This window comes from Hoplias malabaricus, chromosome 15 (assembly GCF_029633855.1).
Source record: "Hoplias malabaricus isolate fHopMal1 chromosome 15, fHopMal1.hap1, whole genome shotgun sequence".
Lineage (NCBI taxonomy): Eukaryota > Metazoa > Chordata > Actinopteri > Characiformes > Erythrinidae > Hoplias > Hoplias malabaricus.
The window spans coordinates 23,209,004-23,231,137 of record NC_089814.1 but is presented as its reverse complement, the minus strand read 5'-3'; the positions used below and the strand labels follow the sequence as shown (position 1 = coordinate 23,231,137).

Here is a 22,134-nt window from a genome sequence, read left to right as displayed (position 1 = left end):
ACACTACAGAAACCAGCTACACTCCTCGAGGCCACCTTGAGATTCCACAGGCCACATGGGACCAGTACAGCTTGACTTTGGACTGACGTACTGATCAATTCTTTACATGGTGAAATACACCTGCACTTTACCGTGAGCCAGGACCCTGCGTCTTGGAGACTTGGCCGTACCGAAATTAGCCACTTTTCCCGTGGCGCAGTGGCCCTTTCTTTGATCTTCCAGCGAGGCGCTGAACACATTACTCCGACAGCAGTCACAATCGCAGGGCAGTTTTCCAATCCGACCGCATGGACTTTGTCCAGAAGCTCCCCCCTCGTTAGGGCAGAGGAGACCGACTTCCCACGTGAAAGGCAGATCTGCTCCCCACGAAACTAATGAAAATGGCTTGATGGCCTGTGTCATACGCTGCTGGACTTTTAGCTTGAGTCTAAGCTGTGCATGGGCTTGTCTGTGGTAGCAACTGAAGTTCAGAGGGTGGTGAGCTACATCGCCCCTCCTGGTCCCAACATGGAACAGCGCACTCAGTAAGATCACTTCAACTTAAGCAGCCCTGAAGGGCACAGAGACGTTGCCTATGACCGCACGTTAAGGCATCTTGATTGAGCCATGGACCTTTAAAGCATTCAGCTGCGCCTCGTCCGGATGAGCTATCCATCGTCCAAGGCCTTGCGCTTGCGCGTGCCAGCTGGCGCGTACGCCGACCATGCTCTGTGTCGTTAGCCCTGTACCATGTGAGCCAAGAAGTCCCTGGGCTTTGGAGACGGGTATGTCTTTGGCATCAAATGATACGAGCGCAGCAAAGGAAAAGGGGAATTAGCTCAAATGGTAGAGCGCTCGCTTAGCATGCGAGAGGTAGCGGGATCGATGCCCGCATTCTCCAGCAAGAGCTTTTATCCAAGGTCCACGCAAAGAGACTGACAGAGGCCACGGCGCTTGCTGGGTTAACGTGAAAAAGCTGTTTTGGCCCGTACGGGGATCGAACCCGCGACCTTGGCGTTATTAGCACCACGCTCTAACCAACTGAGCTAACCGGCCTCGGGGACTGAGTGCCCGTCAAGCAGGAACGACAAAGGAGCTCCCAGTGACGACGATCGATGTACATGCAAGAAAAATGTTTCTCTCGGGCCGTGAAAAACAGAAGAGGAGCTCTCGTGTTTCTGCCCGGTTTCGAACCGGGGACCTTTCGCGTGTTAGGCGAACGTGATAACCACTACACTACAGAAACCAGCTACACTCCTCGAGGCCACCTTGAGATTCCACAGGCCACATGGGACCAGTACAGCTTGACTTTGGACTGACGTACTGATCAATTCTTTACATGGTGAAATACACCTGCACTTTACCGTGAGCCAGGACCCTGCGTCTTGGAGACTTGGCCGTACCGAAATTAGCCACTTTGCCCGTGGCGCAGTTGCCCTTTCTTTGATCTTCCAGCGAGGCGCTGAACACATTACTCCGACAGCAGTCACAATCGCAGGGCAGTTTTCCAATCCGACCGCATGGACTTTGTCCAGAAGCTCCCCCCTCGTTAGGGCAGAGGAGACCGACTTCCCACGTGAAAGGCAGATCTGCTCCCCACGAAACTAATGAAAATGGCTTGATGGCCTGTGTCATACGCTGCTGGACTTTTAGCTTGAGTCTAAGCTGTGCATGGGCTTGTCTGTGGTAGCAACTGAAGTTCAGAGGGTGGTGAGCTACATCGCCCCTCCTGGTCCCAACATGGAACAGCGCACTCAGTAAGATCACTTCAACTTAAGCAGCCCTGAAGGGCACAGAGACGTTGCCTATGACCGCACTTTAAGGCATCTTGATTGAGCCATGGACCTTTAAAGCATTCAGCTGCGCCTCGTCCGGATGAGCTATCCATCGTCCAAGGCCTTGCGCTTGCGCGTGCCAGCTGGCGCGTACGCCGACCATGCTCTGTGTCGTTAGCCCTGTACCATGTGAGCCAAGAAGTCCCTGGGCTTTGGAGACGGGTATGTCTTTGGCATCAAATGATACGAGCGCAGCAAAGGAAAAGGGGAATTAGCTCAAATGGTAGAGCGCTCGCTTAGCATGCGAGAGGTAGCGGGATCGATGCCCGCATTCTCCAGCAAGAGCTTTTATCCAAGGTCCACGCAAAGAGACTGACAGAGGCCACGGCGCTTGCTGGGTTAACGTGAAAAAGCTGTTTTGGCCCGTACGGGGATCGAACCCGCGACCTTGGCGTTATTAGCACCACGCTCTAACCAACTGAGCTAACCGGCCTCGGGGACTGAGCGCCCGTCAAGCAGGAACGACAAAGGAGCTCCCAGTGACGACGATCGATGTACATGCAAGAAAAATGTTTCTCTCGGGCCGTGAAAAACAGAAGAGGAGCTCTCGTGTTTCTGCCCGGTTTCGAACCGGGGACCTTTCGCGTGTTAGGCGAACGTGATAACCACTACACTACAGAAACCAGCTACACCCCTCGAGGCCACCTTGAGATTCCACAGGCCACATGGGACCAGTACAGCTTGACTTTGGACTGACGTACTGATCAATTCTTTACATGGTGAAATACACCTGCACTTTACCGTGAGCCAGGACCCTGCGTCTTGGAGACTTGGCCGTACCGAAATCAGCCACTTTGCCCGTGGCGCAGTGGCCCTTTCTTTGATTTTCCAGCGAGGCGCTGAACACATTACTCCGACAGCAGTCACAATCGCAGGGCAGTTTTCCAATCCGACCGCATGGACTTTGTCCAGAAGCTCCCCCCTCGTTAGGGCAGAGGAGACCGACTTCCCACGTGAAAGGCAGATCTGCTCCCCACGAAACTAATGAAAATGGCTTGATGGCCTGTGTCATACGCTGCTGGACTTTTAGCTTGAGTCTAAGCTGTGCATGGGCTTGTCTGTGGTAGCAACTGAAGTTCAGAGGGTGGTGAGCTACATCGCCCCTCCTGGTCCCAACATGGAACAGCGCACTCAGTAAGATCACTTCAACTTAAGCAGCCCTGAAGGGCACAGAGACGTTGCCTATGACCGCACTTTAAGGCATCTTGATTGAGCCATGGACCTTTAAAGCATTCAGCTGCGCCTCGTCCGGATGAGCTATCCATCGTCCAAGGCCTTGCGCTTGCGCGTGCCAGCTGGCGCGTACGCCGACCATGCTCTGTGTCGTTAGCCCTGTACCATGTGAGCCAAGAAGTCCCTGGGCTTTGGAGACGGGTATGTCTTTGGCATCAAATGATACGAGCGCAGCAAAGGAAAAGGGGATTTAGCTCAAATGGTAGAGCGCTCGCTTAGCATGCGAGAGGTAGCGGGATCGATGCCCGCATTCTCCAGCAAGAGCTTTTATCCAAGGTCCACGCAAAGAGACTGACAGAGGCCACGGCGCTTGCTGGGTTAACGTGAAAAAGCTGTTTTGGCCCGTACGGGGATCGAACCCGCGACCTTGGCGTTATTAGCACCACGCTCTAACCAACTGAGCTAACCGGCCTCGGGGACTGAGCGCCCGTCAAGCAGGAACGACAAAGGAGCTCCCAGTGACGACGATCGATGTACATGCAAGAAAAATGTTTCTCTCGGGCCGTGAAAAACAGAAGAGGAGCTCTCGTGTTTCTGCCCGGTTTCGAACCGGGGACCTTTCGCGTGTTAGGCGAACGTGATAACCACTACACTACAGAAACCAGCTACACTCCTCGAGGCCACCTTGAGATTCCACAGGCCACATGGGACCAGTACAGCTTGACTTTGGACTGACGTACTGATCAATTCTTTACATGGTGAAATACACCTGCACTTTACCGTGAGCCAGGACCCTGCGTCTTGGAGACTTGGCCGTACCGAAATCAGCCACTTTGCCCGTGGCGCAGTGGCCCTTTCTTTGATTTTCCAGCGAGGCGCTGAACACATTACTCCGACAGCAGTCACAATCGCAGGGCAGTTTTCCAATCCGACCGCATGGACTTTGTCCAGAAGCTCCCCCCTCGTTAGGGCAGAGGAGACCGACTTCCCACGTGAAAGGCAGATCTGCTCCCCACGAAACTAATGAAAATGGCTTGATGGCCTGTGTCATACGCTGCTGGACTTTTAGCTTGAGTCTAAGCTGTGCATGGGCTTGTCTGTGGTAGCAACTGAAGTTCAGAGGGTGGTGAGCTACATCGCCCCTCCTGGTCCCAACATGGAACAGCGCACTCAGTAAGATCACTTCAACTTAAGCAGCCCTGAAGGGCACAGAGACGTTGCCTATGACCGCACTTTAAGGCATCTTGATTGAGCCATGGACCTTTAAAGCATTCAGCTGCGCCTCGTCCGGATGAGCTATCCATCGTCCAAGGCCTTGCGCTTGCGCGTGCCAGCTGGCGCGTACGCCGACCATGCTCTGTGTCGTTAGCCCTGTACCATGTGAGCCAAGAAGTCCCTGGGCTTTGGAGACGGGTATGTCTTTGGCATCAAATGATACGAGCGCAGCAAAGGAAAAGGGGATTTAGCTCAAATGGTAGAGCGCTCGCTTAGCATGCGAGAGGTAGCGGGATCGATGCCCGCATTCTCCAGCAAGAGCTTTTATCCAAGGTCCACGCAAAGAGACTGACAGAGGCCACGGCGCTTGCTGGGTTAACGTGAAAAAGCTGTTTTGGCCCGTACGGGGATCGAACCCGCGACCTTGGCGTTATTAGCACCACGCTCTAACCAACTGAGCTAACCGGCCTCGGGGACTGAGCGCCCGTCAAGCAGGAACGACAAAGGAGCTCCCAGTGACGACGATCGATGTACATGCAAGAAAAATGTTTCTCTCGGGCCGTGAAAAACAGAAGAGGAGCTCTCGTGTTTCTGCCCGGTTTCGAACCGGGGACCTTTCGCGTGTTAGGCGAACGTGATAACCACTACACTACAGAAAACAGCTACACCCCTCGAGGCCACCTTGAGATTCCACAGGCCACATGGGACCAGTACAGCTTGACTTTGGACTGACGTACTGATCAATTCTTTACATGGTGAAATACACCTGCACTTTACCGTGAGCCAGGACCCTGCGTCTTGGAGACTTGGCCGTACCGAAATCAGCCACTTTGCCCGTGGCGCAGTGGCCCTTTCTTTGATTTTCCAGCGAGGCGCTGAACACATTACTCCGACAGCAGTCACAATCGCAGGGCAGTTTTCCAATCCGACCGCATGGACTTTGTCCAGAAGCTCCCCCCTCGTTAGGGCAGAGGAGACCGACTTCCCACGTGAAAGGCAGATCTGCTCCCCACGAAACTAATGAAAATGGCTTGATGGCCTGTGTCATACGCTGCTGGACTTTTAGCTTGAGTCTAAGCTGTGCATGGGCTTGTCTGTGGTAGCAACTGAAGTTCAGAGGGTGGTGAGCTACATCGCCCCTCCTGGTCCCAACATGGAACAGCGCACTCAGTAAGATCACTTCAACTTAAGCAGCCCTGAAGGGCACAGAGACGTTGCCTATGACCGCACTTTAAGGCATCTTGATTGAGCCATGGACCTTTAAAGCATTCAGCTGCGCCTCGTCCGGATGAGCTATCCATCGTCCAAGGCCTTGCGCTTGCGCGTGCCAGCTGGCGCGTACGCCGACCATGCTCTGTGTCGTTAGCCCTGTACCATGTGAGCCAAGAAGTCCCTGGGCTTTGGAGACGGGTATGTCTTTGGCATCAAATGATACGAGCGCAGCAAAGGAAAAGGGGATTTAGCTCAAATGGTAGAGCGCTCGCTTAGCATGCGAGAGGTAGCGGGATCGATGCCCGCATTCTCCAGCAAGAGCTTTTATCCAAGGTCCACGCAAAGAGACTGACAGAGGCCACGGCGCTTGCTGGGTTAACGTGAAAAAGCTGTTTTGGCCCGTACGGGGATCGAACCCGCGACCTTGGCGTTATTAGCACCACGCTCTAACCAACTGAGCTAACCGGCCTCGGGGACTGAGCGCCCGTCAAGCAGGAACGACAAAGGAGCTCCCAGTGACGACGATCGATGTACATGCAAGAAAAATGTTTCTCTCGGGCCGTGAAAAACAGAAGAGGAGCTCTCGTGTTTCTGCCCGGTTTCGAACCGGGGACCTTTCGCGTGTTAGGCGAACGTGATAACCACTACACTACAGAAACCAGCTACACTCCTCGAGGCCACCTTGAGATTCCACAGGCCACATGGGACCAGTACAGCTTGACTTTGGACTGACGTACTGATCAATTCTTTACATGGTGAAATACACCTGCACTTTACCGTGAGCCAGGACCCTGCGTCTTGGAGACTTGGCCGTACCGAAATCAGCCACTTTGCCCGTGGCGCAGTGGCCCTTTCTTTGATTTTCCAGCGAGGCGCTGAACACATTACTCCGACAGCAGTCACAATCGCAGGGCAGTTTTCCAATCCGACCGCATGGACTTTGTCCAGAAGCTCCCCCCTCGTTAGGGCAGAGGAGACCGACTTCCCACGTGAAAGGCAGATCTGCTCCCCACGAAACTAATGAAAATGGCTTGATGGCCTGTGTCATACGCTGCTGGACTTTTAGCTTGAGTCTAAGCTGTGCATGGGCTTGTCTGTGGTAGCAACTGAAGTTCAGAGGGTGGTGAGCTACATCGCCCCTCCTGGTCCCAACATGGAACAGCGCACTCAGTAAGATCACTTCAACTTAAGCAGCCCTGAAGGGCACAGAGACGTTGCCTATGACCGCACTTTAAGGCATCTTGATTGAGCCATGGACCTTTAAAGCATTCAGCTGCGCCTCGTCCGGATGAGCTATCCATCGTCCAAGGCCTTGCGCTTGCGCGTGCCAGCTGGCGCGTACGCCGACCATGCTCTGTGTCGTTAGCCCTGTACCATGTGAGCCAAGAAGTCCCTGGGCTTTGGAGACGGGTATGTCTTTGGCATCAAATGATACGAGCGCAGCAAAGGAAAAGGGGATTTAGCTCAAATGGTAGAGCGCTCGCTTAGCATGCGAGAGGTAGCGGGATCGATGCCCGCATTCTCCAGCAAGAGCTTTTATCCAAGGTCCACGCAAAGAGACTGACAGAGGCCACGGCGCTTGCTGGGTTAACGTGAAAAAGCTGTTTTGGCCCGTACGGGGATCGAACCCGCGACCTTGGCGTTATTAGCACCACGCTCTAACCAACTGAGCTAACCGGCCTCGGGGACTGAGCGCCCGTCAAGCAGGAACGACAAAGGAGCTCCCAGTGACGACGATCGATGTACATGCAAGAAAAATGTTTCTCTCGGGCCGTGAAAAACAGAAGAGGAGCTCTCGTGTTTCTGCCCGGTTTCGAACCGGGGACCTTTCGCGTGTTAGGCGAACGTGATAACCACTACACTACAGAAACCAGCTACACTCCTCGAGGCCACCTTGAGATTCCACAGGCCACATGGGACCAGTACAGCTTGACTTTGGACTGACGTACTGATCAATTCTTTACATGGTGAAATACACCTGCACTTTACCGTGAGCCAGGACCCTGCGTCTTGGAGACTTGGCCGTACCGAAATTAGCCACTTTGCCCGTGGCGCAGTGGCCCTTTCTTTGATCTTCCAGCGAGGCGCTGAACACATTACTTCGACAGCAGTCACAATCGCAGGGCAGTTTTCCAATCCGACCGCATGGACTTTGTCCAGAAGCTCCCCCCTCGTTAGGGCAGAGGAGACCGACTTCCCACGTGAAAGGCAGATCTGCTCCCCACGAAACTAATGAAAATGGCTTGATGGCCTGTGTCATACGCTGCTGGACTTTTAGCTTGAGTCTAAGCTGTGCATGGGCTTGTCTGTGGTAGCAACTGAAGTTCAGAGGGTGGTGAGCTACATCGCCCCTCCTGGTCCCAACATGGAACAGCGCACTCAGTAAGATCACTTCAACTTAAGCAGCCCTGAAGGGCACAGAGACGTTGCCTATGACCGCACTTTAAGGCATCTTGATTGAGCCATGGACCTTTAAAGCATTCAGCTGCGCCTCGTCCGGATGAGCTATCCATCGTCCAAGGCCTTGCGCTTGCGCGTGCCAGCTGGCGCGTACGCCGACCATGCTCTGTGTCGTTAGCCCTGTACCATGTGAGCCAAGAAGTCCCTGGGCTTTGGAGACGGGTATGTCTTTGGCATCAAATGATACGAGCGCAGCAAAGGAAAAGGGGAATTAGCTCAAATGGTAGAGCGCTCGCTTAGCATGCGAGAGGTAGCGGGATCGATGCCCGCATTCTCCAGCAAGAGCTTTTATCCAAGGTCCACGCAAAGAGACTGACAGAGGCCACGGCGCTTGCTGGGTTAACGTGAAAAAGCTGTTTTGGCCCGTACGGGGATCGAACCCGCGACCTTGGCGTTATTAGCACCACGCTCTAACCAACTGAGCTAACCGGCCTCGGGGACTGAGCGCCCGTCAAGCAGGAACGACAAAGGAGCTCCCAGTGACGACGATCGATGTACATGCAAGAAAAATGTTTCTCTCGGGCCGTGAAAAACAGAAGAGGAGCTCTCGTGTTTCTGCCCGGTTTCGAACCGGGGACCTTTCGCGTGTTAGGCGAACGTGATAACCACTACACTACAGAAACCAGCTACACCCCTCGAGGCCACCTTGAGATTCCACAGGCCACATGGGACCAGTACAGCTTGACTTTGGACTGACGTACTGATCAATTCTTTACATGGTGAAATACACCTGCACTTTACCGTGAGCCAGGACCCTGCGTCTTGGAGACTTGGCCGTACCGAAATCAGCCACTTTGCCCGTGGCGCAGTGGCCCTTTCTTTGATTTTCCAGCGAGGCGCTGAACACATTACTCCGACAGCAGTCACAATCGCAGGGCAGTTTTCCAATCCGACCGCATGGACTTTGTCCAGAAGCTCCCCCCTCGTTAGGGCAGAGGAGACCGACTTCCCACGTGAAAGGCAGATCTGCTCCCCACGAAACTAATGAAAATGGCTTGATGGCCTGTGTCATACGCTGCTGGACTTTTAGCTTGAGTCTAAGCTGTGCATGGGCTTGTCTGTGGTAGCAACTGAAGTTCAGAGGGTGGTGAGCTACATCGCCCCTCCTGGTCCCAACATGGAACAGCGCACTCAGTAAGATCACTTCAACTTAAGCAGCCCTGAAGGGCACAGAGACGTTGCCTATGACCGCACTTTAAGGCATCTTGATTGAGCCATGGACCTTTAAAGCATTCAGCTGCGCCTCGTCCGGATGAGCTATCCATCGTCCAAGGCCTTGCGCTTGCGCGTGCCAGCTGGCGCGTACGCCGACCATGCTCTGTGTCGTTAGCCCTGTACCATGTGAGCCAAGAAGTCCCTGGGCTTTGGAGACGGGTATGTCTTTGGCATCAAATGATACGAGCGCAGCAAAGGAAAAGGGGATTTAGCTCAAATGGTAGAGCGCTCGCTTAGCATGCGAGAGGTAGCGGGATCGATGCCCGCATTCTCCAGCAAGAGCTTTTATCCAAGGTCCACGCAAAGAGACTGACAGAGGCCACGGCGCTTGCTGGGTTAACGTGAAAAAGCTGTTTTGGCCCGTACGGGGATCGAACCCGCGACCTTGGCGTTATTAGCACCACGCTCTAACCAACTGAGCTAACCGGCCTCGGGGACTGAGCGCCCGTCAAGCAGGAACGACAAAGGAGCTCCCAGTGACGACGATCGATGTACATGCAAGAAAAATGTTTCTCTCGGGCCGTGAAAAACAGAAGAGGAGCTCTCGTGTTTCTGCCCGGTTTCGAACCGGGGACCTTTCGCGTGTTAGGCGAACGTGATAACCACTACACTACAGAAACCAGCTACACTCCTCGAGGCCACCTTGAGATTCCACAGGCCACATGGGACCAGTACAGCTTGACTTTGGACTGACGTACTGATCAATTCTTTACATGGTGAAATACACCTGCACTTTACCGTGAGCCAGGACCCTGCGTCTTGGAGACTTGGCCGTACCGAAATTAGCCACTTTGCCCGTGGCGCAGTGGCCCTTTCTTTGATCTTCCAGCGAGGCGCTGAACACATTACTTCGACAGCAGTCACAATCGCAGGGCAGTTTTCCAATCCGACCGCATGGACTTTGTCCAGAAGCTCCCCCCTCGTTAGGGCAGAGGAGACCGACTTCCCACGTGAAAGGCAGATCTGCTCCCCACGAAACTAATGAAAATGGCTTGATGGCCTGTGTCATACGCTGCTGGACTTTTAGCTTGAGTCTAAGCTGTGCATGGGCTTGTCTGTGGTAGCAACTGAAGTTCAGAGGGTGGTGAGCTACATCGCCCCTCCTGGTCCCAACATGGAACAGCGCACTCAGTAAGATCACTTCAACTTAAGCAGCCCTGAAGGGCACAGAGACGTTGCCTATGACCGCACTTTAAGGCATCTTGATTGAGCCATGGACCTTTAAAGCATTCAGCTGCGCCTCGTCCGGATGAGCTATCCATCGTCCAAGGCCTTGCGCTTGCGCGTGCCAGCTGGCGCGTACGCCGACCATGCTCTGTGTCGTTAGCCCTGTACCATGTGAGCCAAGAAGTCCCTGGGCTTTGGAGACGGGTATGTCTTTGGCATCAAATGATACGAGCGCAGCAAAGGAAAAGGGGAATTAGCTCAAATGGTAGAGCGCTCGCTTAGCATGCGAGAGGTAGCGGGATCGATGCCCGCATTCTCCAGCAAGAGCTTTTATCCAAGGTCCACGCAAAGAGACTGACAGAGGCCACGGCGCTTGCTGGGTTAACGTGAAAAAGCTGTTTTGGCCCGTACGGGGATCGAACCCGCGACCTTGGCGTTATTAGCACCACGCTCTAACCAACTGAGCTAACCGGCCTCGGGGACTGAGCGCCCGTCAAGCAGGAACGACAAAGGAGCTCCCAGTGACGACGATCGATGTACATGCAAGAAAAATGTTTCTCTCGGGCCGTGAAAAACAGAAGAGGAGCTCTCGTGTTTCTGCCCGGTTTCGAACCGGGGACCTTTCGCGTGTTAGGCGAACGTGATAACCACTACACTACAGAAACCAGCTACACCCCTCGAGGCCACCTTGAGATTCCACAGGCCACATGGGACCAGTACAGCTTGACTTTGGACTGACGTACTGATCAATTCTTTACATGGTGAAATACACCTGCACTTTACCGTGAGCCAGGACCCTGCGTCTTGGAGACTTGGCCGTACCGAAATCAGCCACTTTGCCCGTGGCGCAGTGGCCCTTTCTTTGATTTTCCAGCGAGGCGCTGAACACATTACTCCGACAGCAGTCACAATCGCAGGGCAGTTTTCCAATCCGACCGCATGGACTTTGTCCAGAAGCTCCCCCCTCGTTAGGGCAGAGGAGACCGACTTCCCACGTGAAAGGCAGATCTGCTCCCCACGAAACTAATGAAAATGGCTTGATGGCCTGTGTCATACGCTGCTGGACTTTTAGCTTGAGTCTAAGCTGTGCATGGGCTTGTCTGTGGTAGCAACTGAAGTTCAGAGGGTGGTGAGCTACATCGCCCCTCCTGGTCCCAACATGGAACAGCGCACTCAGTAAGATCACTTCAACTTAAGCAGCCCTGAAGGGCACAGAGACGTTGCCTATGACCGCACTTTAAGGCATCTTGATTGAGCCATGGACCTTTAAAGCATTCAGCTGCGCCTCGTCCGGATGAGCTATCCATCGTCCAAGGCCTTGCGCTTGCGCGTGCCAGCTGGCGCGTACGCCGACCATGCTCTGTGTCGTTAGCCCTGTACCATGTGAGCCAAGAAGTCCCTGGGCTTTGGAGACGGGTATGTCTTTGGCATCAAATGATACGAGCGCAGCAAAGGAAAAGGGGATTTAGCTCAAATGGTAGAGCGCTCGCTTAGCATGCGAGAGGTAGCGGGATCGATGCCCGCATTCTCCAGCAAGAGCTTTTATCCAAGGTCCACGCAAAGAGACTGACAGAGGCCACGGCGCTTGCTGGGTTAACGTGAAAAAGCTGTTTTGGCCCGTACGGGGATCGAACCCGCGACCTTGGCGTTATTAGCACCACGCTCTAACCAACTGAGCTAACCGGCCTCGGGGACTGAGCGCCCGTCAAGCAGGAATGACAAAGGAGCTCCCAGTGACGACGATCGATGTACATGCAAGAAAAATGTTTCTCTCGGGCCGTGAAAAACAGAAGAGGAGCTCTCGTGTTTCTGCCCGGTTTCGAACCGGGGACCTTTCGCGTGTTAGGCGAACGTGATAACCACTACACTACAGAAACCAGCTACACTCCTCGAGGCCACCTTGAGATTCCACAGGCCACATGGGACCAGTACAGCTTGACTTTGGACTGACGTACTGATCAATTCTTTACATGGTGAAATACACCTGCACTTTACCGTGAGCCAGGACCCTGCGTCTTGGAGACTTGGCCGTACCGAAATCAGCCACTTTGCCCGTGGCGCAGTGGCCCTTTCTTTGATCTTCCAGCGAGGCGCTGAACACATTACTTCGACAGCAGTCACAATCGCAGGGCAGTTTTCCAATCCGACCGCATGGACTTTGTCCAGAAGCTCCCCCCTCGTTAGGGCAGAGGAGACCGACTTCCCACGTGAAAGGCAGATCTGCTCCCCACGAAACTAATGAAAATGGCTTGATGGCCTGTGTCATACGCTGCTGGACTTTTAGCTTGAGTCTAAGCTGTGCATGGGCTTGTCTGTGGTAGCAACTGAAGTTCAGAGGGTGGTGAGCTACATCGCCCCTCCTGGTCCCAACATGGAACAGCGCACTCAGTAAGATCACTTCAACTTAAGCAGCCCTGAAGGGCACAGAGACGTTGCCTATGACCGCACTTTAAGGCATCTTGATTGAGCCATGGACCTTTAAAGCATTCAGCTGCGCCTCGTCCGGATGAGCTATCCATCGTCCAAGGCCTTGCGCTTGCGCGTGCCAGCTGGCGCGTACGCCGACCATGCTCTGTGTCGTTAGCCCTGTACCATGTGAGCCAAGAAGTCCCTGGGCTTTGGAGACGGGTATGTCTTTGGCATCAAATGATACGAGCGCAGCAAAGGATAAGGGGATTTAGCTCAAATGGTAGAGCGCTCGCTTAGCATGCGAGAGGTAGCGGGATCGATGCCCGCATTCTCCAGCAAGAGCTTTTATCCAAGGTCCACGCAAAGAGACTGACAGAGGCCACGGCGCTTGCTGGGTTAACGTGAAAAAGCTGTTTTGGCCCGTACGGGGATCGAACCCGCGACCTTGGCGTTATTAGCACCACGCTCTAACCAACTGAGCTAACCGGCCTCGGGGACTGAGCGCCCGTCAAGCAGGAACGACAAAGGAGCTCCCAGTGACGACGATCGATGTACATGCAAGAAAAATGTTTCTCTCGGGCCGTGAAAAACAGAAGAGGAGCTCTCGTGTTTCTGCCCGGTTTCGAACCGGGGACCTTTCGCGTGTTAGGCGAACGTGATAACCACTACACTACAGAAACCAGCTACACCCCTCGAGGCCACCTTGAGATTCCACAGGCCACATGGGACCAGTACAGCTTGACTTTGGACTGACGTACTGATCAATTCTTTACATGGTGAAATACACCTGCACTTTACCGTGAGCCAGGACCCTGCGTCTTGGAGACTTGGCCGTACCGAAATCAGCCACTTTGCCCGTGGCGCAGTGGCCCTTTCTTTGATTTTCCAGCGAGGCGCTGAACACATTACTCCGACAGCAGTCACAATCGCAGGGCAGTTTTCCAATCCGACCGCATGGACTTTGTCCAGAAGCTCCCCCCTCGTTAGGGCAGAGGAGACCGACTTCCCACGTGAAAGGCAGATCTGCTCCCCACGAAACTAATGAAAATGGCTTGATGGCCTGTGTCATACGCTGCTGGACTTTTAGCTTGAGTCTAAGCTGTGCATGGGCTTGTCTGTGGTAGCAACTGAAGTTCAGAGGGTGGTGAGCTACATCGCCCCTCCTGGTCCCAACATGGAACAGCGCACTCAGTAAGATCACTTCAACTTAAGCAGCCCTGAAGGGCACAGAGACGTTGCCTATGACCGCACTTTAAGGCATCTTGATTGAGCCATGGACCTTTAAAGCATTCAGCTGCGCCTCGTCCGGATGAGCTATCCATCGTCCAAGGCCTTGCGCTTGCGCGTGCCAGCTGGCGCGTACGCCGACCATGCTCTGTGTCGTTAGCCCTGTACCATGTGAGCCAAGAAGTCCCTGGGCTTTGGAGACGGGTATGTCTTTGGCATCAAATGATACGAGCGCAGCAAAGGATAAGGGGATTTAGCTCAAATGGTAGAGCGCTCGCTTAGCATGCGAGAGGTAGCGGGATCGATGCCCGCATTCTCCAGCAAGAGCTTTTATCCAAGGTCCACGCAAAGAGACTGACAGAGGCCACGGCGCTTGCTGGGTTAACGTGAAAAAGCTGTTTTGGCCCGTACGGGGATCGAACCCGCGACCTTGGCGTTATTAGCACCACGCTCTAACCAACTGAGCTAACCGGCCTCGGGGACTGAGCGCCCGTCAAGCAGGAACGACAAAGGAGCTCCCAGTGACGACGATCGATGTACATGCAAGAAAAATGTTTCTCTCGGGCCGTGAAAAACAGAAGAGGAGCTCTCGTGTTTCTGCCCGGTTTCGAACCGGGGACCTTTCGCGTGTTAGGCGAACGTGATAACCACTACACTACAGAAACCAGCTACACCCCTCGAGGCCACCTTGAGATTCCACAGGCCACATGGGACCAGTACAGCTTGACTTTGGACTGACGTACTGATCAATTCTTTACATGGTGAAATACACCTGCACTTTACCGTGAGCCAGGACCCTGCGTCTTGGAGACTTGGCCGTACCGAAATCAGCCACTTTGCCCGTGGCGCAGTGGCCCTTTCTTTGATTTTCCAGCGAGGCGCTGAACACATTACTCCGACAGCAGTCACAATCGCAGGGCAGTTTTCCAATCCGACCGCATGGACTTTGTCCAGAAGCTCCCCCCTCGTTAGGGCAGAGGAGACCGACTTCCCACGTGAAAGGCAGATCTGCTCCCCACGAAACTAATGAAAATGGCTTGATGGCCTGTGTCATACGCTGCTGGACTTTTAGCTTGAGTCTAAGCTGTGCATGGGCTTGTCTGTGGTAGCAACTGAAGTTCAGAGGGTGGTGAGCTACATCGCCCCTCCTGGTCCCAACATGGAACAGCGCACTCAGTAAGATCACTTCAACTTAAGCAGCCCTGAAGGGCACAGAGACGTTGCCTATGACCGCACTTTAAGGCATCTTGATTGAGCCATGGACCTTTAAAGCATTCAGCTGCGCCTCGTCCGGATGAGCTATCCATCGTCCAAGGCCTTGCGCTTGCGCGTGCCAGCTGGCGCGTACGCCGACCATGCTCTGTGTCGTTAGCCCTGTACCATGTGAGCCAAGAAGTCCCTGGGCTTTGGAGACGGGTATGTCTTTGGCATCAAATGATACGAGCGCAGCAAAGGAAAAGGGGAATTAGCTCAAATGGTAGAGCGCTCGCTTAGCATGCGAGAGGTAGCGGGATCGATGCCCGCATTCTCCAGCAAGAGCTTTTATCCAAGGTCCACGCAAAGAGACTGACAGAGGCCACGGCGCTTGCTGGGTTAACGTGAAAAAGCTGTTTTGGCCCGTACGGGGATCGAACCCGCGACCTTGGCGTTATTAGCACCACGCTCTAACCAACTGAACTAACCGGCCTCGGGGACTGAGCGCCCGTCAAGCAGGAACGACAAAGGAGCTCCCAGTGACGACGATCGATGTACATGCAAGAAAAATGTTTCTCTCGGGCCGTGAAAAACAGAAGAGGAGCTCTCGTGTTTCTGCCCGGTTTCGAACCGGGGACCTTTCGCGTGTTAGGCGAACGTGATAACCACTACACTACAGAAACCAGCTACACCCCTCGAGGCCACCTTGAGATTCCACAGGCCACATGGGACCAGTACAGCTTGACTTTGGACTGACGTACTGATCAATTCTTTACATGGTGAAATACACCTGCACTTTACCGTGAGCCAGGACCCTGCGTCTTGGAGACTTGGCCGTACCGAAATCAGCCACTTTGCCCGTGGCGCAGTGGCCCTTTCTTTGATTTTCCAGCGAGGCGCTGAACACATTACTCCGACAGCAGTCACAATCGCAGGGCAGTTTTCCAATCCGACCGCATGGACTTTGTCCAGAAGCTCCCCCCTCGTTAGGGCAGAGGAGACCGACTTCCCACGTGAAAGGCAGATCTGCTCCCCACGAAACTAATGAAAATGGCTTGATGGCCTGTGTCATACGCTGCTGGACTTTTAGCTTGAGTCTAAGCTGTGCATGGGCTTGTCTGTGGTAGCAACTGAAGTTCAGAGGGTGGTGAGCTACATCGCCCCTCCTGGTCCCAACATGGAACAGCGCACTCAGTAAGATCACTTCAACTTAAGCAGCCCTGAAGGGCACAGAGACGTTGCCTATGACCGCACTTTAAGGCATCTTGATTGAGCCATGGACCTTTAAAGCATTCAGCTGCGCCTCGTCCGGATGAGCTATCCATCGTCCAAGGCCTTGCGCTTGCGCGTGCCAGCTGGCGCGTACGCCGACCATGCTCTGTGTCGTTAGCCCTGTACCATGTGAGCCAAGAAGTCCCTGGGCTTTGGAGACGGGTATGTCTTTGGCATCAAATGATACGAGCGCAGCAAAGGATAAGGGGATTTAGCTCAAATGGTAGAGCGCTCGCTTAGCATGCGAGAGGTAGCGGGATCGATGCCCGCATTCTCCAGCAAGAGCTTTTATCCAAGGTCCACGCAAAGAGACTGACAGAGGCCACGGCGCTTGCTGGGTTAACGTGAAAAAGCTGTTTTGGCCCGTACGGGGATCGAACCCGCGACCTTGGCGTTATTAGCACCACGCTCTAACCAACTGAGCTAACCGGCCTCGGGGACTGAGCGCCCGTCAAGCAGGAACGACAAAGGAGCTCCCAGTGACGACGATCGATGTACATGCAAGAAAAATGTTTCTCTCGGGCCGTGAAAAACTGAAGAGGAGCTCTCGTGTTTCTGCCCGGTTTAGAACCGGGGACCTTTCGCGTGTTAGGCGAACGTGATAACCACTACACTACAGAAACCAGCTACACCCCTCGAGGCCACCTTGAGATTCCACAGGCCACATGGGACCAGTACAGCTTGACTTTGGACTGACGTACTGATCAATTCTTTACATGGTGAAATACACCTGCACTTTACCGTGAGCCAGGACCCTGCGTCTTGGAGACTTGGCCGTACCGAAATCAGCCACTTTGCCCGTGGCGCAGTGGCCCTTTCTTTGATTTTCCAGCGAGGCGCTGAACACATTACTCCGACAGCAGTCACAATCGCAGGGCAGTTTTCCAATCCGACCGCATGGACTTTGTCCAGAAGCTCCCCCCTCGTTAGGGCAGAGGAGACCGACTTCCCACGTGAAAGGCAGATCTGCTCCCCACGAAACTAATGAAAATGGCTTGATGGCCTGTGTCATACGCTGCTGGACTTTTAGCTTGAGTCTAAGCTGTGCATGGGCTTGTCTGTGGTAGCAACTGAAGTTCAGAGGGTGGTGAGCTACATCGCCCCTCCTGGTCCCAACATGGAACAGCGCACTCAGTAAGATCACTTCAACTTAAGCAGCCCTGAAGGGCACAGAGACGTTGCCTATGACCGCACTTTAAGGCATCTTGATTGAGCCATGGACCTTTAAAGCATTCAGCTGCGCCTCGTCCGGATGAGCTATCCATCGTCCAAGGCCTTGCGCTTGCGCGTGCCAGCTGGCGCGTACGCCGACCATGCTCTGTGTCGTTAGCCCTGTACCATGTGAGCCAAGAAGTCCCTGGGCTTTGGAGACGGGTATGTCTTTGGCATCAAATGATACGAGCGCAGCAAAGGATAAGGGGATTTAGCTCAAATGGTAGAGCGCTCGCTTAGCATGCGAGAGGTAGCGGGATCGATGCCCGCATTCTCCAGCAAGAGCTTTTATCCAAGGTCCACGCAAAGAGACTGACAGAGGCCACGGCGCTTGCTGGGTTAACGTGAAAAAGCTGTTTTGGCCCGTACGGGGATCGAACCCGCGACCTTGGCGTTATTAGCACCACGCTCTAACCAACTGAGCTAACCGGCCTCGGGGACTGAGCGCCCGTCAAGCAGGAACGACAAAGGAGCTCCCAGTGACGACGATCGATGTACATGCAAGAAAAATGTTTCTCTCGGGCCGTGAAAAACAGAAGAGGAGCTCTCGTGTTTCTGCCCGGTTTCGAACCGGGGACCTTTCGCGTGTTAGGCGAACGTGATAACCACTACACTACAGAAACCAGCTACACCCCTCGAGGCCACCTTGAGATTCCACAGGCCACATGGGACCAGTACAGCTTGACTTTGGACTGACGTACTGATCAATTCTTTACATGGTGAAATACACCTGCACTTTACCGTGAGCCAGGACCCTGCGTCTTGGAGACTTGGCCGTACCGAAATCAGCCACTTTGCCCGTGGCGCAGTGGCCCTTTCTTTGATTTTCCAGCGAGGCGCTGAACACATTACTCCGACAGCAGTCACAATCGCAGGGCAGTTTTCCAATCCGACCGCATGGACTTTGTCCAGAAGCTCCCCCCTCGTTAGGGCAGAGGAGACCGACTTCCCACGTGAAAGGCAGATCTGCTCCCCACGAAACTAATGAAAATGGCTTGATGGCCTGTGTCATACGCTGCTGGACTTTTAGCTTGAGTCTAAGCTGTGCATGGGCTTGTCTGTGGTAGCAACTGAAGTTCAGAGGGTGGTGAGCTACATCGCCCCTCCTGGTCCCAACATGGAACAGCGCACTCAGTAAGATCACTTCAACTTAAGCAGCCCTGAAGGGCACAGAGACGTTGCCTATGACCGCACTTTAAGGCATCTTGATTGAGCCATGGACCTTTAAAGCATTCAGCTGCGCCTCGTCCGGATGAGCTATCCATCGTCCAAGGCCTTGCGCTTGCGCGTGCCAGCTGGCGCGTACGCCGACCATGCTCTGTGTCGTTAGCCCTGTACCATGTGAGCCAAGAAGTCCCTGGGCTTTGGAGACGGGTATGTCTTTGGCATCAAATGATACGAGCGCAGCAAAGGAAAAGGGGATTTAGCTCAAATGGTAGAGCGCTCGCTTAGCATGCGAGAGGTAGCGGGATCGATGCCCGCATTCTCCAGCAAGAGCTTTTATCCAAGGTCCACGCAAAGAGACTGACAGAGGCCACGGCGCTTGCTGGGTTAACGTGAAAAAGCTGTTTTGGCCCGTACGGGGATCGAACCCGCGACCTTGGCGTTATTAGCACCACGCTCTAACCAACTGAGCTAACCGGCCTCGGGTACTGAGCGCCCGTCAAGCAGGAACGACAAAGGAGCTCCCAGTGACGACGATCGATGTACATGCAAGAAAAATGTTTCTCTCGGGCCGTGAAAAACAGAAGAGGAGCTCTCGTGTTTCTGCCCGGTTTCGAACCGGGGACCTTTCGCGTGTTAGGCGAACGTGATAACCACTACACTACAGAAACCAGCTACACCCCTCGAGGCCACCTTGAGATTCCACAGGCCACATGGGACCAGTACAGCTTGACTTTGGACTGACGTACTGATCAATTCTTTACATGGTGAAATACACCTGCACTTTACCGTGAGCCAGGACCCTGCGTCTTGGAGACTTGGCCGTACCGAAATCAGCCACTTTGCCCGTGGCGCAGTGGCCCTTTCTTTGATTTTCCATCGAGGCGCTGAACACATTACTCCGACAGCAGTCACAATCGCAGGGCAGTTTTCCAATCCGACCGCATGGACTTTGTCCAGAAGCTCCCCCCTCGTTAGGGCAGAGGAGACCGACTTCCCACGTGAAAGGCAGATCTGCTCCCCACGAAACTAATGAAAATGGCTTGATGGCCTGTGTCATACGCTGCTGGACTTTTAGCTTGAGTCTAAGCTGTGCATGGGCTTGTCTGTGGTAGCAACTGAAGTTCAGAGGGTGGTGAGCTACATCGCCCCTCCTGGTCCCAACATGGAACAGCGCACTCAGTAAGATCACTTCAACTTAAGCAGCCCTGAAGGGCACAGAGACGTTGCCTATGACCGCACTTTAAGGCATCTTGATTGAGCCATGGACCTTTAAAGCATTCAGCTGCGCCTCGTCCGGATGAGCTATCCATCGTCCAAGGCCTTGCGCTTGCGCGTGCCAGCTGGCGCGTACGCCGACCATGCTCTGTGTCGTTAGCCCTGTACCATGTGAGCCAAGAAGTCCCTGGGCTTTGGAGACGGGTATGTCTTTGGCATCAAATGATACGAGCGCAGCAAAGGAAAAGGGGAATTAGCTCAAATGGTAGAGCGCTCGCTTAGCATGCGAGAGGTAGCGGGATCGATGCCCGCATTCTCCAGCAAGAGCTTTTATCCAAGGTCCACGCAAAGAGACTGACAGAGGCCACGGCGCTTGCTGGGTTAACGTGAAAAAGATGTTTTGGCCCGTACGGGGATCGAACCCGCGACCTTGGCGTTATTAGCACCACGCTCTAACCAACTGAGCTAACCGGCCTCGGGGACTGAGCGCCCGTCAAGCAGGAACGACAAAGGAGCTCCCAGTGACGACGATCGATGTACATGCAAGAAAAATGTTTCTCTCGGGCCGTGAAAAACAGAAGAGGAGCTCTCGTGTTTCTGCCCGGTTTCGAACCGGGGACCTTTCGCGTGTTAGGCGAACGTGATAACCACTACACTACAGAAACCAGCTACACCCCTCGAGGCCACCTTGAGATTACACAGGCCACATGGGACCAGTACAGCTTGACTTTGGACTGACGTACTGATCAATTCTTTACATGGTGAAATACACCTGCACTTTACCGTGAGCCAGGACCCTGCGTCTTGGAGACTTGGCCGTACCGAAATCAGCCACTTTGCCCGTGGCGCAGTGGCCCTTTCTTTGATTTTCCAGCGAGGCGCTGAACACATTACTCCGACAGCAGTCACAATCGCAGGGCAGTTTTCCAATCCGACCGCATGGACTTTGTCCAGAAGCTCCCCCCTCGTTAGGGCAGAGGAGATCGACTTCCCACGTGAAAGGCAGATCTGCTCCCCACGAAACTAATGAAAATGGCTTGATGGCCTGTGTCATACGCTGCTGGACTTTTAGCTTGAGTCTAAGCTGTGCATGGGCTTGTCTGTGGTAGCAACTGAAGTTCAGCGGGTGGTGAGCTACATCGCCCCTCCTGGTCCCAACATGGAACAGCGCACTCAGTAAGATCACTTCAACTTAAGCAGCCCTGAAGGGCACAGAGACGTTGCCTATGACCGCACTTTAAGGCATCTTGATTGAGCCATGGACCTTTAAAGCATTCAGCTGCGCCTCGTCCGGATGAGCTATCCATCGTCCAAGGCCTTGCGCTTGCGCGTGCCAGCTGGCGCGTACGCCGACCATGCTCTGTGTCGTTAGCCCTGTACCATGTGAGCCAAGAAGTCCCTGGGCTTTGGAGACGGGTATGTCTTTGGCATCAAATGATACGAGCGCAGCAAAGGAAAAGGGGAATTAGCTCAAATGGTAGAGCGCTCGCTTAGCATGCGAGAGGTAGCGGGATCGATGCCCGCATTCTTCAGCAAGAGCTTTTATCCAAGGTCCACGCAAAGAGACTGACAGAGGCCACGGCGCTTGCTGGGTTAACGTGAAAAAGCTGTTTTGGCCCATACGGGGATCGAACCCGCGACCTTGGCGTTATTAGCACCACGCTCTAACCAACTGAGCTAACCGGCCTCGGGGACTGAGCGCCCGTCAAGCAGGAACGACAAAGGAGCTCCCAGTGACGACGATCGATGTACATGCAAGAAAAATGTTTCTCTCGGGCCGTGAAAAACAGAAGAGGAGCTCTCGTGTTTCTGCCCGGTTTCGAACCGGGGACCTTTCGCGTGTTAGGCGAACGTGATAACCACTACACTACAGAAACCAGCTACACCCCTCGAGGCCACCTTGAGATTCCACAGGCCACATGGGACCAGTACAGCTTGACTTTGGACTGACGTACTGATCAATTCTTTACATGGTGAAATACACCTGCACTTTACCGTGAGCCAGGACCCTGCGTCTTGGAGACTTGGCCGTACCGAAATCAGCCACTTTGCCCGTGGCGCAGTGGCCCTTTCTTTGATTTTCCAGCGAGGCGCTGAACACATTACTCCGACAGCAGTCACAATCGCAGGGCAGTTTTCCAATCCGACCGCATGGACTTTGTCCAGAAGCTCCCCCCTCGTT

General features: G+C 53.9%; 38 non-coding genes across 38 annotated transcripts; 6 read left to right on the top strand and 32 right to left on the bottom strand.

Annotated features, from left to right (window-relative positions):
- The first annotated feature begins 807 nt into the window (after nt 1-807).
- On the top strand, nt 808-880 carry trnaa-agc (transfer RNA alanine (anticodon AGC)). Its single transcript has one exon. It is a non-coding gene; the product is annotated as a tRNA-Ala (tRNA).
- An 81-nt stretch (nt 881-961) lies between these two features.
- On the bottom strand, nt 962-1,035 carry trnai-aau (transfer RNA isoleucine (anticodon AAU)). The gene has a single exon. It is a non-coding gene; the product is annotated as a tRNA-Ile (tRNA).
- A 117-nt stretch (nt 1,036-1,152) lies between these two features.
- Nucleotides 1,153-1,225, bottom strand: trnav-aac (transfer RNA valine (anticodon AAC)). Its single transcript has one exon. It is a non-coding gene; the product is annotated as a tRNA-Val (tRNA).
- A 794-nt stretch (nt 1,226-2,019) lies between these two features.
- trnaa-agc (transfer RNA alanine (anticodon AGC)) lies at nt 2,020-2,092 on the top strand. Its single transcript has one exon. It is a non-coding gene; the product is annotated as a tRNA-Ala (tRNA).
- Nucleotides 2,093-2,173: 81 nt separating this feature from the next.
- trnai-aau (transfer RNA isoleucine (anticodon AAU)) lies at nt 2,174-2,247 on the bottom strand. Its single transcript has one exon. It is a non-coding gene; the product is annotated as a tRNA-Ile (tRNA).
- A 117-nt stretch (nt 2,248-2,364) lies between these two features.
- trnav-aac (transfer RNA valine (anticodon AAC)) lies at nt 2,365-2,437 on the bottom strand. The gene has a single exon. It is a non-coding gene; the product is annotated as a tRNA-Val (tRNA).
- Nucleotides 2,438-3,385: 948 nt separating this feature from the next.
- trnai-aau (transfer RNA isoleucine (anticodon AAU)) lies at nt 3,386-3,459 on the bottom strand. The gene has a single exon. It is a non-coding gene; the product is annotated as a tRNA-Ile (tRNA).
- Nucleotides 3,460-3,576: 117 nt separating this feature from the next.
- On the bottom strand, nt 3,577-3,649 carry trnav-aac (transfer RNA valine (anticodon AAC)). Its single transcript has one exon. It is a non-coding gene; the product is annotated as a tRNA-Val (tRNA).
- A 948-nt stretch (nt 3,650-4,597) lies between these two features.
- On the bottom strand, nt 4,598-4,671 carry trnai-aau (transfer RNA isoleucine (anticodon AAU)). The gene has a single exon. It is a non-coding gene; the product is annotated as a tRNA-Ile (tRNA).
- Nucleotides 4,672-5,809: 1,138 nt separating this feature from the next.
- Nucleotides 5,810-5,883, bottom strand: trnai-aau (transfer RNA isoleucine (anticodon AAU)). The gene has a single exon. It is a non-coding gene; the product is annotated as a tRNA-Ile (tRNA).
- Nucleotides 5,884-6,000: 117 nt separating this feature from the next.
- trnav-aac (transfer RNA valine (anticodon AAC)) lies at nt 6,001-6,073 on the bottom strand. The gene has a single exon. It is a non-coding gene; the product is annotated as a tRNA-Val (tRNA).
- A 948-nt stretch (nt 6,074-7,021) lies between these two features.
- On the bottom strand, nt 7,022-7,095 carry trnai-aau (transfer RNA isoleucine (anticodon AAU)). Its single transcript has one exon. It is a non-coding gene; the product is annotated as a tRNA-Ile (tRNA).
- A 117-nt stretch (nt 7,096-7,212) lies between these two features.
- On the bottom strand, nt 7,213-7,285 carry trnav-aac (transfer RNA valine (anticodon AAC)). Its single transcript has one exon. It is a non-coding gene; the product is annotated as a tRNA-Val (tRNA).
- A 794-nt stretch (nt 7,286-8,079) lies between these two features.
- trnaa-agc (transfer RNA alanine (anticodon AGC)) lies at nt 8,080-8,152 on the top strand. The gene has a single exon. It is a non-coding gene; the product is annotated as a tRNA-Ala (tRNA).
- Nucleotides 8,153-8,233: 81 nt separating this feature from the next.
- On the bottom strand, nt 8,234-8,307 carry trnai-aau (transfer RNA isoleucine (anticodon AAU)). The gene has a single exon. It is a non-coding gene; the product is annotated as a tRNA-Ile (tRNA).
- Nucleotides 8,308-8,424: 117 nt separating this feature from the next.
- trnav-aac (transfer RNA valine (anticodon AAC)) lies at nt 8,425-8,497 on the bottom strand. Its single transcript has one exon. It is a non-coding gene; the product is annotated as a tRNA-Val (tRNA).
- Nucleotides 8,498-9,445: 948 nt separating this feature from the next.
- On the bottom strand, nt 9,446-9,519 carry trnai-aau (transfer RNA isoleucine (anticodon AAU)). The gene has a single exon. It is a non-coding gene; the product is annotated as a tRNA-Ile (tRNA).
- A 117-nt stretch (nt 9,520-9,636) lies between these two features.
- trnav-aac (transfer RNA valine (anticodon AAC)) lies at nt 9,637-9,709 on the bottom strand. Its single transcript has one exon. It is a non-coding gene; the product is annotated as a tRNA-Val (tRNA).
- A 794-nt stretch (nt 9,710-10,503) lies between these two features.
- Nucleotides 10,504-10,576, top strand: trnaa-agc (transfer RNA alanine (anticodon AGC)). Its single transcript has one exon. It is a non-coding gene; the product is annotated as a tRNA-Ala (tRNA).
- An 81-nt stretch (nt 10,577-10,657) lies between these two features.
- trnai-aau (transfer RNA isoleucine (anticodon AAU)) lies at nt 10,658-10,731 on the bottom strand. Its single transcript has one exon. It is a non-coding gene; the product is annotated as a tRNA-Ile (tRNA).
- Nucleotides 10,732-10,848: 117 nt separating this feature from the next.
- On the bottom strand, nt 10,849-10,921 carry trnav-aac (transfer RNA valine (anticodon AAC)). Its single transcript has one exon. It is a non-coding gene; the product is annotated as a tRNA-Val (tRNA).
- A 948-nt stretch (nt 10,922-11,869) lies between these two features.
- On the bottom strand, nt 11,870-11,943 carry trnai-aau (transfer RNA isoleucine (anticodon AAU)). The gene has a single exon. It is a non-coding gene; the product is annotated as a tRNA-Ile (tRNA).
- Nucleotides 11,944-12,060: 117 nt separating this feature from the next.
- trnav-aac (transfer RNA valine (anticodon AAC)) lies at nt 12,061-12,133 on the bottom strand. The gene has a single exon. It is a non-coding gene; the product is annotated as a tRNA-Val (tRNA).
- A 948-nt stretch (nt 12,134-13,081) lies between these two features.
- Nucleotides 13,082-13,155, bottom strand: trnai-aau (transfer RNA isoleucine (anticodon AAU)). The gene has a single exon. It is a non-coding gene; the product is annotated as a tRNA-Ile (tRNA).
- A 117-nt stretch (nt 13,156-13,272) lies between these two features.
- trnav-aac (transfer RNA valine (anticodon AAC)) lies at nt 13,273-13,345 on the bottom strand. Its single transcript has one exon. It is a non-coding gene; the product is annotated as a tRNA-Val (tRNA).
- A 948-nt stretch (nt 13,346-14,293) lies between these two features.
- Nucleotides 14,294-14,367, bottom strand: trnai-aau (transfer RNA isoleucine (anticodon AAU)). Its single transcript has one exon. It is a non-coding gene; the product is annotated as a tRNA-Ile (tRNA).
- Nucleotides 14,368-14,484: 117 nt separating this feature from the next.
- On the bottom strand, nt 14,485-14,557 carry trnav-aac (transfer RNA valine (anticodon AAC)). Its single transcript has one exon. It is a non-coding gene; the product is annotated as a tRNA-Val (tRNA).
- Nucleotides 14,558-15,351: 794 nt separating this feature from the next.
- On the top strand, nt 15,352-15,424 carry trnaa-agc (transfer RNA alanine (anticodon AGC)). Its single transcript has one exon. It is a non-coding gene; the product is annotated as a tRNA-Ala (tRNA).
- A 272-nt stretch (nt 15,425-15,696) lies between these two features.
- On the bottom strand, nt 15,697-15,769 carry trnav-aac (transfer RNA valine (anticodon AAC)). The gene has a single exon. It is a non-coding gene; the product is annotated as a tRNA-Val (tRNA).
- A 948-nt stretch (nt 15,770-16,717) lies between these two features.
- Nucleotides 16,718-16,791, bottom strand: trnai-aau (transfer RNA isoleucine (anticodon AAU)). Its single transcript has one exon. It is a non-coding gene; the product is annotated as a tRNA-Ile (tRNA).
- Nucleotides 16,792-17,929: 1,138 nt separating this feature from the next.
- trnai-aau (transfer RNA isoleucine (anticodon AAU)) lies at nt 17,930-18,003 on the bottom strand. The gene has a single exon. It is a non-coding gene; the product is annotated as a tRNA-Ile (tRNA).
- Nucleotides 18,004-18,120: 117 nt separating this feature from the next.
- trnav-aac (transfer RNA valine (anticodon AAC)) lies at nt 18,121-18,193 on the bottom strand. Its single transcript has one exon. It is a non-coding gene; the product is annotated as a tRNA-Val (tRNA).
- A 948-nt stretch (nt 18,194-19,141) lies between these two features.
- trnai-aau (transfer RNA isoleucine (anticodon AAU)) lies at nt 19,142-19,215 on the bottom strand. The gene has a single exon. It is a non-coding gene; the product is annotated as a tRNA-Ile (tRNA).
- A 117-nt stretch (nt 19,216-19,332) lies between these two features.
- On the bottom strand, nt 19,333-19,405 carry trnav-aac (transfer RNA valine (anticodon AAC)). The gene has a single exon. It is a non-coding gene; the product is annotated as a tRNA-Val (tRNA).
- A 794-nt stretch (nt 19,406-20,199) lies between these two features.
- trnaa-agc (transfer RNA alanine (anticodon AGC)) lies at nt 20,200-20,272 on the top strand. Its single transcript has one exon. It is a non-coding gene; the product is annotated as a tRNA-Ala (tRNA).
- Nucleotides 20,273-20,353: 81 nt separating this feature from the next.
- trnai-aau (transfer RNA isoleucine (anticodon AAU)) lies at nt 20,354-20,427 on the bottom strand. The gene has a single exon. It is a non-coding gene; the product is annotated as a tRNA-Ile (tRNA).
- A 117-nt stretch (nt 20,428-20,544) lies between these two features.
- trnav-aac (transfer RNA valine (anticodon AAC)) lies at nt 20,545-20,617 on the bottom strand. The gene has a single exon. It is a non-coding gene; the product is annotated as a tRNA-Val (tRNA).
- A 1,139-nt stretch (nt 20,618-21,756) lies between these two features.
- trnav-aac (transfer RNA valine (anticodon AAC)) lies at nt 21,757-21,829 on the bottom strand. Its single transcript has one exon. It is a non-coding gene; the product is annotated as a tRNA-Val (tRNA).
- Nucleotides 21,830-22,134: the final 305 nt, after the last annotated feature.